Below are 8,749 nucleotides of genomic sequence, written 5' to 3'. Positions count from 1 at the left end.
CCAGCGCAGAGCTTGCTCAGCTGCGGCAGCAAACAGTCAGTAGAAGACAGAATGGAGAGAAGTGCAGCCAAGAAGCTAATTCTGTTGAAGAAAACCGTGAAGGATGGAGTGAAATCCTTCAGGAGGAACGAAGGTGGAACGCAGCAGACGGATGTATCTCTGATATCTCTTCCTTCTTCTCTGGAACATCTGGAGGAGAAAAGCTGAACGCTGCCACTAGCCTGCTTTCTGTGTGAAGAGAAGAGGAACCAGATCTAAAACCTGAAACCCTGAAGGCCCCGCAGGAGGAGGCGCCGGGCGAAGGGACAGCTGGGCCATTCTGGGCTATTTTTGGCCGGGAGGGTCAGGAGGAGAGTCTCTATAAGGAGACGGAGGTGGAAAATGTGAGAGGAGGTTCTGACGAAGGCCGGACGCTACGCGGTGGAAAGGTGATCCTGACGCTCAAACCCTGAACTACACACACAGCACTCCTGTAGACGGGCCAGAGGACGAGGCAAGGAGGAACCGGAGGAAAACAACAGAGGAACTAAGCATACAAGAGGGAAAGACGAGAGAGAACTGGAGAAAGGAAGGAGGAGAAAGGTAACAGATCTAGTTTCCTTACAGCTCCCTAAGTTTATTTAAATGTCCAGATCCATTTCTATATGTCTGCCTGTTTTCCTCCTGAGAAGTCGGACTATCTTGGACCCCCGTAAAGGTGGTACAGGTAAACAGTTCTCCAGGCTTTCTGTAGATCTTTTTTTGGGCTTTAGCTGCTTTTTCACCCATTTAAAGTGAAATGTTTTTGTTTATTGGGACCTGCTGATCAATCAGACATAAAAAAACTCTTAAACTCAAGATATAACAACTGGACCAAACAGCTTGTTTGACACACTTTTCTGTAGTTGAATCTCCTTAAAAAAACAAATCGCCTAAAAGAAATCCCAAAGCCACATTAAAAAAAACCAACAGGATTTTATTTTCAGCTAAACGAGCTGAAACCTTCTGCTGAAACGTTCTGCTGAAGCGGGATGCATCTGCGAGGTTCTGTCGGGTCTTTTCCAGGATTTCCCGACTTTCAGACCGATGCTCATCTGCCAGAGACGGGAAGAAAAGCAGCCAAAGTCCAAAGAAGATGTGCTAGACCTTCAGAAACCCTGAAGTGCTGTCCACTTCCTGTTTACACTGCAACACGTGGTTTATTCTGCAACTAACCACGCGTGTGTCCTCATGTAGCGCGAAATTAGCCCAGAAAGATTAAAGTCTGAGTGGAAACAATGTGAAGCAGCTGGCAGCTGCTGCAGGGATATTACTGTACCGCAGGGGGTGTTTGTCCTGCTCCAACACACAAACACCCCAACCAGCCGCTATTAATACTCTGATGAGAGAGGAAGATATTCGGCTGATAGAGGCTGAAGGAGGGATGCAGCTCTCTGTGTTTAGCTGCACAAACATGAAGCAGTGAAGCATCGCTGGAAGCTCCTGCAGCGTATAACCACAGCCTGTGGCTTCATGGGGTTCTTGATGCTGGCAAACTGCTAATAACAGGAGAGTCAGGATGCACCAACATCAGAAAACTATAAGATTTCCCATAAACCACCTGCTCTAATCGGTCGTTAGATCGACCCTCAGGGCTGACCTTCCCTCCATCCAGGTCAGCAAAGGGGCAGCAGACATCTGCAGATCCCACACATCCTGAACACAAACTGTTTACACTTTTACACTCAGGGGGGCGATAGAGAGCGCTGTTTTCTAAAACCAGTCATCACAGAGACGGTTTCTCCCATAGATATCCATAATAAAGGGTTTATTATGGATATCTATGGTTTCTCCCCCCAGGCTGTCTCTGATGGACACAATGAACACTTCACAGCCTGAGCAGCCAGCAAAACCGCTGGCAAACAAAATAAAAATACATTTAAAGTATTTTAACCTGCGTTTAACAAATGTATACATGCGGAGATAAAGAAGAAATCTTTATTTGTCATTGCAAGAGTACATTACAGCGACATTTGTCTTCTGCATTTAACCCATCCCTTAAGGTTCTTATACACACACACATAGATAGATAGATAGATAGATAGATAGATAGATAGATAGATAGATAGATAGATAGATAGATAGATAGATAGATAGATAGATAGATAGATAGATAGATAGATAGATAGATAGATAGATAGATAGATAGATAGGTAGATAGGTAGATAGATAGATAGGATTGTGTGCTTTCTTCTGCAAATGTCTTTATATTTTGTTCCTTTTATCCTTTTATAGCATTTAATAAACTTCTTTCTTGTTCATCTAAGTTTAATTTATTCAACTGTTTAAATATCACATCTATTAAGCTGCTTTTCCCACTAACAATTGGAAAGGCTCTGTTCTTAACTATCCTGCGTTATATTTACTAGATCTGTTCCTTTGTTATCAGCTTAAAAGTCTGAGAGTAGATTTCCTTTTGTTTAGTTTAGTTTGAATGTTTTCCCTGCCTCTTTCATCACAGGGCGTTTCAGGAAAACAGGGTTATTATTTAAACCAATAAAACAGCTCAGCCTCCTAATCTAAACTCTGAGTTTGAGCCAAAACTTTTTTTTAGCAATATGCGAGGTATAAGTAACTGTATACAGATGTGTACATTGCAGACATAGGATTGGGACATATGTTCATCAAAGTTTCATTATATTACCAAACAATTATCTTCTATGCATTTTAAACCAATCACTTCTACAAATAAATACATGTCATATAGTAAGTCCCTACTCTGCACCTTCTTGTATGAGCCGATGTGACGAGTGAATTTCTCCATTGTGAGATCAATAAAGACTATCTTATCTCTTATCTTATCTTAAGGGATTCATGTTTAGGCAATGCTTTTTAGAATGTGTATTTCTTTCTCTTTTTTCTAAGCTTCTCATAATTAATGATTTCAGTAAAATTTCTTTAGGATTTTCACATCTCTAATATTTCAACAATAATATGTTTTCTCAATGTTATTTGATTTATATAGTTTCATTAGTGTTAAAAAATATATAATTTCCATGGAACAATTCCCAGTTGATGTGATTCACATCTATCTGTACATAATATAAAATTTATAGATTTGAGCATCTGGCAATATTTATTGTTAACTTCCTGGCTAGAGTTGGAAAAACAAGAGTGAAACACGATGAGGATGATGATGATGATGATGATGATGATGATGATGATGATGATGATGATGATGATGATGATGATGATGATGATGATGAGTAGTAGGCTTGACGTCTGTGTCCCAGTTTCAAAGGTGACGAGGCAGCTGGTTCCAGTCTGACCTTGATACCACATGTCTGTGACAGCTGATCAACAAGGCGATTATTTTCATTTGGCTGAATCACTCTGTTACTAAATCTGACACCTCCTATGACCCAGCATGATTTCATTTGCTCTAAACTGTATAAATATATATGAAGTTAATAAATTTTTGACTAATTTTACTTCAAAAAGTATCAACTACTAGCATTGATGTAAGATTTATCTGATGTATTTGTTGCCATAGGAGGATAAATTAGGATTATATCTGTGAACCCTGACTTCTGCTGTATGTATTGCCACTGTATCGGATTTTTAAACCACTAAATACATAAATCATACAGGAGAGTAATATCTCTTAAAAAGTTAAATGCAAACATAAATCATGCAAAGCTGCAACGGCATCAACTTATGTTAAAGTTGTTATTTTACTGTTTCCTTGAATGTGTTTTCATTTGAATTATAAAACACTCTTCTTAATATAAGGTGTAGGTTTATCATTAGCATTAGTGTTAGCTTTTACTATTAGTGTTAGCAATAGCATGGTCTGAGCCATATTTAATATTTATTTTAATTAAGACCAACTAGTTTTAAACCAGATTTCTGTTAAACCTGGTCAATGCCAAACAAAGGAAGGATAGTGTTTGTATCTAAGATCCCGTTGAGACCGGAGGCGTTTTGTGGCTCCCCTCCCACGATGCTATGCTGTTGGGGATGGATCCAGCAGTTGGGGAAAAAAAACATAAACACAATGGTTATCTGTCAGTTACGTCCATATCACATTTATCTTGTTCCTTTGCATGTTCCTTGGATGGCAATGTGTGCCCATCTGTCTTTTGCACAATTAACTGGCTGATGATACTGAAGTTGTAACCTAATTTTTTTGCCTTTAATTTGGTCTAAATTAAGTATTTCAGACGGAATTTTAAATACTTAAAACGTTCAGACCTCAATTAGATTGATCTATATAAAGCAGGTTCTTTAAAATACTTTGTGCCAAAACTAAAAATACCACTGTTTTTAGTTTTGGCACTCGGTAGCAAGCTAAACTAAGAACTCCCTTTGTTCTCATTTGCATATCCTGTTAGAAATACTTTTCAACTATCAGACTGTGGGATAGAATGGGAGAAAAAGCAAACTTAACTGGGTGAATTCAGGTATCCTCAGACGCTGGGTAAAGTGGGACAAGATAACTACAAAAGGCCTTCATCCTTGCCTTGAAAGTTACAAGTAACGATTTGTGGGATACACTCCTAAATTAGTTGGCTTGCATCCTTATCTTTGCTTTATAACTTCCAAGGCACAGAATAAAATGGCCTTTTGTGCTGTCCTAAATTTATTTGCTTTGAGTATGCCTGAATTCACTCTCACAGGTTGTGTGAATCACTGAAACAGCTGTAGAGTACCTGAGCTACATTAATGTATACACTAACGTTTGGGGTCACCAAATTTTTGCCACGTTTTATTAATCAAATGAGTTGCCAAATGAATAGGAAATACAGCCAAGACACTGACAGAAATTATTTGCACTTGAAAAATAACTTTGTCCTTTAAACTTTTCTTTAATCAAAGAATCCTCAGTTTGCAGCGATTTCAGCCTTGCTTTGTCATTCCAGCTGTCAGTTTGTTTAGGTAATCTGAGGAAATGTCCCCTCCGTGCTTCATGAAGCTCATCCCATAAGTTGGATCGGCTTGATTGGCACTTTTTTACTCACCATACAGTCAAACTGCTCCGACAACAGCTCAGTAGGGTTGAGATCTGGTGACTGTGTTGGCCGCTCCGGCAGAATGCCAGATTGTAGTGGTGTTTCGATCAGTATCAGTTATGATATCAGCGTCAAGTAGTCATACTCGTACTTGTAAAAGGAACCCAATACTCTGAACCAATACCAATTTTCCTGAGCTGGGCTAAGCTGCAACTTAAAGATACCGCTCTATACCAGGTAGTGGTGCTCTACACCAAGAAATTGCTTGATGACCCTCCAAATGAAAATGAAGGAGAGAAGGTAACTGGAGCTCTAATCGAATTCATCGCTCTTGATGGTCAGTCGTTTTCAGTGGTCAATGATATTGTTAAATTATTTGTGATCTATTAATACCAATTTATTAAGTACTCAGTATTGGTACACGGAATCGGGAAGTATCTAAACTGAAGTACTCGTACCTGTACTCGGTCTGGAAAAAACTGGCATCGGGACAACCCTACCAGATTGTCAATGTCTGGACTGTATTCAGGATAAATTTAATGTTATTTTAATTGAAGAAAATCATTATTTTTACAGAATGTATAAGGACATTTCTAAGTGACCCCAAACATTTGAGCAGTAGTGTAAATAGGGTAAATTGTCTTAAGAAATGTGCATAATGTGTCAAATTTAGGTTAAAATCTTTTGACATTAACAACAAATGTAATTTGTTAAAAATAGCAGATAGTCATCAGCATACGTAGAGAACTTTAAGCATTCCATGACTTCTATATCATCATTCTATAGCATTAGAAATGCAATTGTAGTCATTCTTCTCCTCGTATTTTTTTATGGGAGCAGCTTGGGGTTTAGCTTAATGGCTTATTTATCTCTGAACAGCTGAGTTAGAGAACAATATCCTAAATGGAGACTAAAATGGATCCAAATAAACGATTTCACGCTGCAGCGTCTGATATAACGAAGTTCTGCAGAGTCTCTGCTGCTGCACTGTTGCTGTTTCAACTGTTTCAGGAAGGATGTCTTTACTTTATGTAACGGCGTACCCCTCTTCATGTGACACCAACAACAGCTGCAGATCTGTCCTGCTCTGTCCTGAGTCCCACCCCGGCTCGGTCCATATCTGGATCCCGGCCGGCCAAAATGTGCTATTTAAGGACGAAGCGATAGAGGCGTGGACCGAGTAAACATCTGTGATCCAGACGGGTCACTTTAGCTGTGTCTTAGAGGTTGGCTGCAGGTTTGCAGCTGAAGCTAATATGTGTTATGTGTTTTGGTTTACTTAAGACGTTTGGCAGTTTCATGTTTCGGAGGCAGTGACACCAATAATCTCTTAACAAAATGTTGCCAGCAGAAATCCTGAAGTTACATACTGAAACCGTTGGCAACAGACATAAATAGACACTGAAAAACAGATCAGTTTGTAGAGATCTCGCCCAAATATTAGAATAAAGTTTTATCGGATTTCTTTTTAGGCTTAAGAGACTAAACACATGAAAGCCAAAGGCAAACTTAAAAACCGAGACTAATTTATAAATAGGATTGGATCCTATTTCCTTGTTCTCCAGCATGCAATCTGGCCAGATCTGTTGTTGAAGCAAAAATTTATCACAAAGTTCGCTTTAAGCCATCAGAACAGAAGCAGGGAAGCACATTTTCTGCTTCCAAAAAAGGTTAAAAAACAAACTATATATATATTATTGCCCAAAAAGGCCTTGTTAAGGTTTAGATAACATGCAAATTAACTCCGAAACTGGTCCACCCCTTTCCAATGGGGAGTCGTTAGGGTCATCTTTGCTAAGGGGTGGACCAGTTTTGGTTTAATTTGCATGTTATCTAAGCCATAACATAGCCTTTTCAGGCAAAAATATAAAGCTTGGTACTCCAAACTACTCCAGACATTTGAATTGAGAAAGCTTTCTGGGTGGGAAGCGAAACATCTTCAAACTTCGGAAAAAAAGTCCAGTAGTTTAGTAGTTTTTTTTTACTTTTTTTGGAATGATCATGACCTCGATGACTGAGAATCTTCTCCAGCACATATTCTGCTCAAACTCCATTTTCAAACATGCTGATGCATTTCTTGGCCGCATAAAATGCAGCTTGTCGTGACTTGCAGTTGATTATGTTTGGATTTCTGTTCACAGATCCAGGTTTGGTCTTTCGAGTCAAGTTTGGTGCCCAATGATTTGTTTTTGGCTGGACACAGTTCGACTAAAACTTCCTTCATGAGCTAAGAGGAAATCTTCCTAAATCTTTGACAAATGCAGAAAGAAATACTGGCAGACAACAAAAGTCTTCTTGCAAAACCAATAAAGCAGTGGGTGTTTAGTGGAAAGATGGAGTTCTAGGGTTGCTTTCATGGACATCCCAGCCTTCCCTAAACAAGAAGTGTCTGCATCCTGAGCATCAACTCAACCTTTTTTCCAGAGCAGATCTCTTCTGGTCCGGAAACCTCAGGGTCTCGCCTTTCTGTGGATGATGCAGTTCTTGTAGCGCCCTGATCTTCAGCATACACTGGGCCAGGATGAGAGTCAGACCTATACAGACTGTGATTCTCAGACACTAATAATTGCGATCCTCCCTCTGAGTCTCGACTTCAAGACGCGGTTTTCAGGTATCTTGGTGTCTTGTTCATGAATGATGTCAGGATGGAGCAGACGATGGATAGATGGATCAAGGATTGGTCTAGATAGAATAATAAGGGGGTGGTACCAAAGAACAAGCTGAGCTGAAAGGTCTTCATTTACTCGTCTAGTTTCCAGACATCAACACCGAAGCTTGGAGTTGAGCCACCGCTTCGCTACATAGAAAGAAATGGACTCTGAGCATCTGAAAAGGAGATGCTTCCCTGGGCTCCTTTCCTTTGGAGGATTCCTCAGGCCATGCTTCTTGGACTTGTTATGTTCATAATCAAATATCATTTAAGTACCTGGAAAACAGAGACGTAGTTCTGATCAGAGGTCCTATAAAACCTTGGATCTGTCAATGCATCTGGCATTGACAGAGCTGTAGCTTTTTGGCATTGACAGAGCTGTAGTTCCAGGATCATTTCCAAAATGGCCGACTGGTTTTGCTTTACATATTATCAAACATAATGTTTTTAGTCTTTGAAAGAGAAATTCAGTTTGGCTAAAGAGCATCTGAGTCCAGAGGAACTGAGAACCAATTAGACATTAGACGGATGAACGAGCCTGACATCCATATCCTGAACATAAAAATCTACATAAAACATTACGTCACCTCTATTTTAATTTTGCCGGTGTCTCCTGAACAGCTTCTACAGTCTCTTCTGGTCTTCTCGCTGCTTTAATCTGCAGAACTGGGCCCACTCTGAGAATAGATATGTTTGTGCTGTTACTCTGTGTGACGTGCTGCAGTGAAGCGTGGCTGTAAAACACAAACTGCAGCCCGGTCCTTAAAGCCCAGCTGCACCTGTCAATCTCAACGGCCTCCTGACAGAGACGAGGTCTGTGCGACGGCAACGCTGTGGATCAACGTCCATGTCAGACAAACACAACCTGAATAAATACAAAACCCTGTTTTAAAATGATTTCATTTATTTGAGGAAGAAGAATGAGACAAACCGAATTAACTGGCCCTACGTGAAGAAGTAATCCCACCCTATGTTAAATCATGAGCTCACTGTGATTAATCCCATTGCCCAGAACCACTGCTGACATGGAAGAACATTAAGGCCCGCTGCATATTTAACAAAAAAAAAAAATTTCCAAAACATCTGAGAAGACATTCTGGTGTAAAACTACCATAGCATTTAAAAATAA

At 39.8% G+C, this 8,749-nt stretch overlaps 1 protein-coding gene across 2 annotated transcripts in view; it reads left to right on the top strand.

The window, feature by feature from the left end:
- Positions 1 to 391: 391 nt before the first annotated feature.
- klhl43 (kelch-like family member 43) overlaps positions 392 to 8,749 on the top strand; it is a 16,975-nt gene continuing 8,617 nt past the window's right edge. For both annotated transcript variants that reach the window (XM_012859726.3, XM_021315013.2), the window contains exon 1: positions 392 to 582. The gene's annotated coding sequence lies outside the window, so the exon portion shown is untranslated. The remainder of the gene's footprint in view (positions 583 to 8,749) is intronic.

The sequence above is a fragment of the Fundulus heteroclitus genome, chromosome 13 (genome assembly GCF_011125445.2).
Source record: "Fundulus heteroclitus isolate FHET01 chromosome 13, MU-UCD_Fhet_4.1, whole genome shotgun sequence".
Classification (NCBI taxonomy): Eukaryota; Metazoa; Chordata; class Actinopteri; order Cyprinodontiformes; family Fundulidae; genus Fundulus; species Fundulus heteroclitus.
The sequence above is the reverse complement of the archived record's forward strand: the minus strand, read 5'-3'. Positions and strand labels throughout refer to the sequence as shown.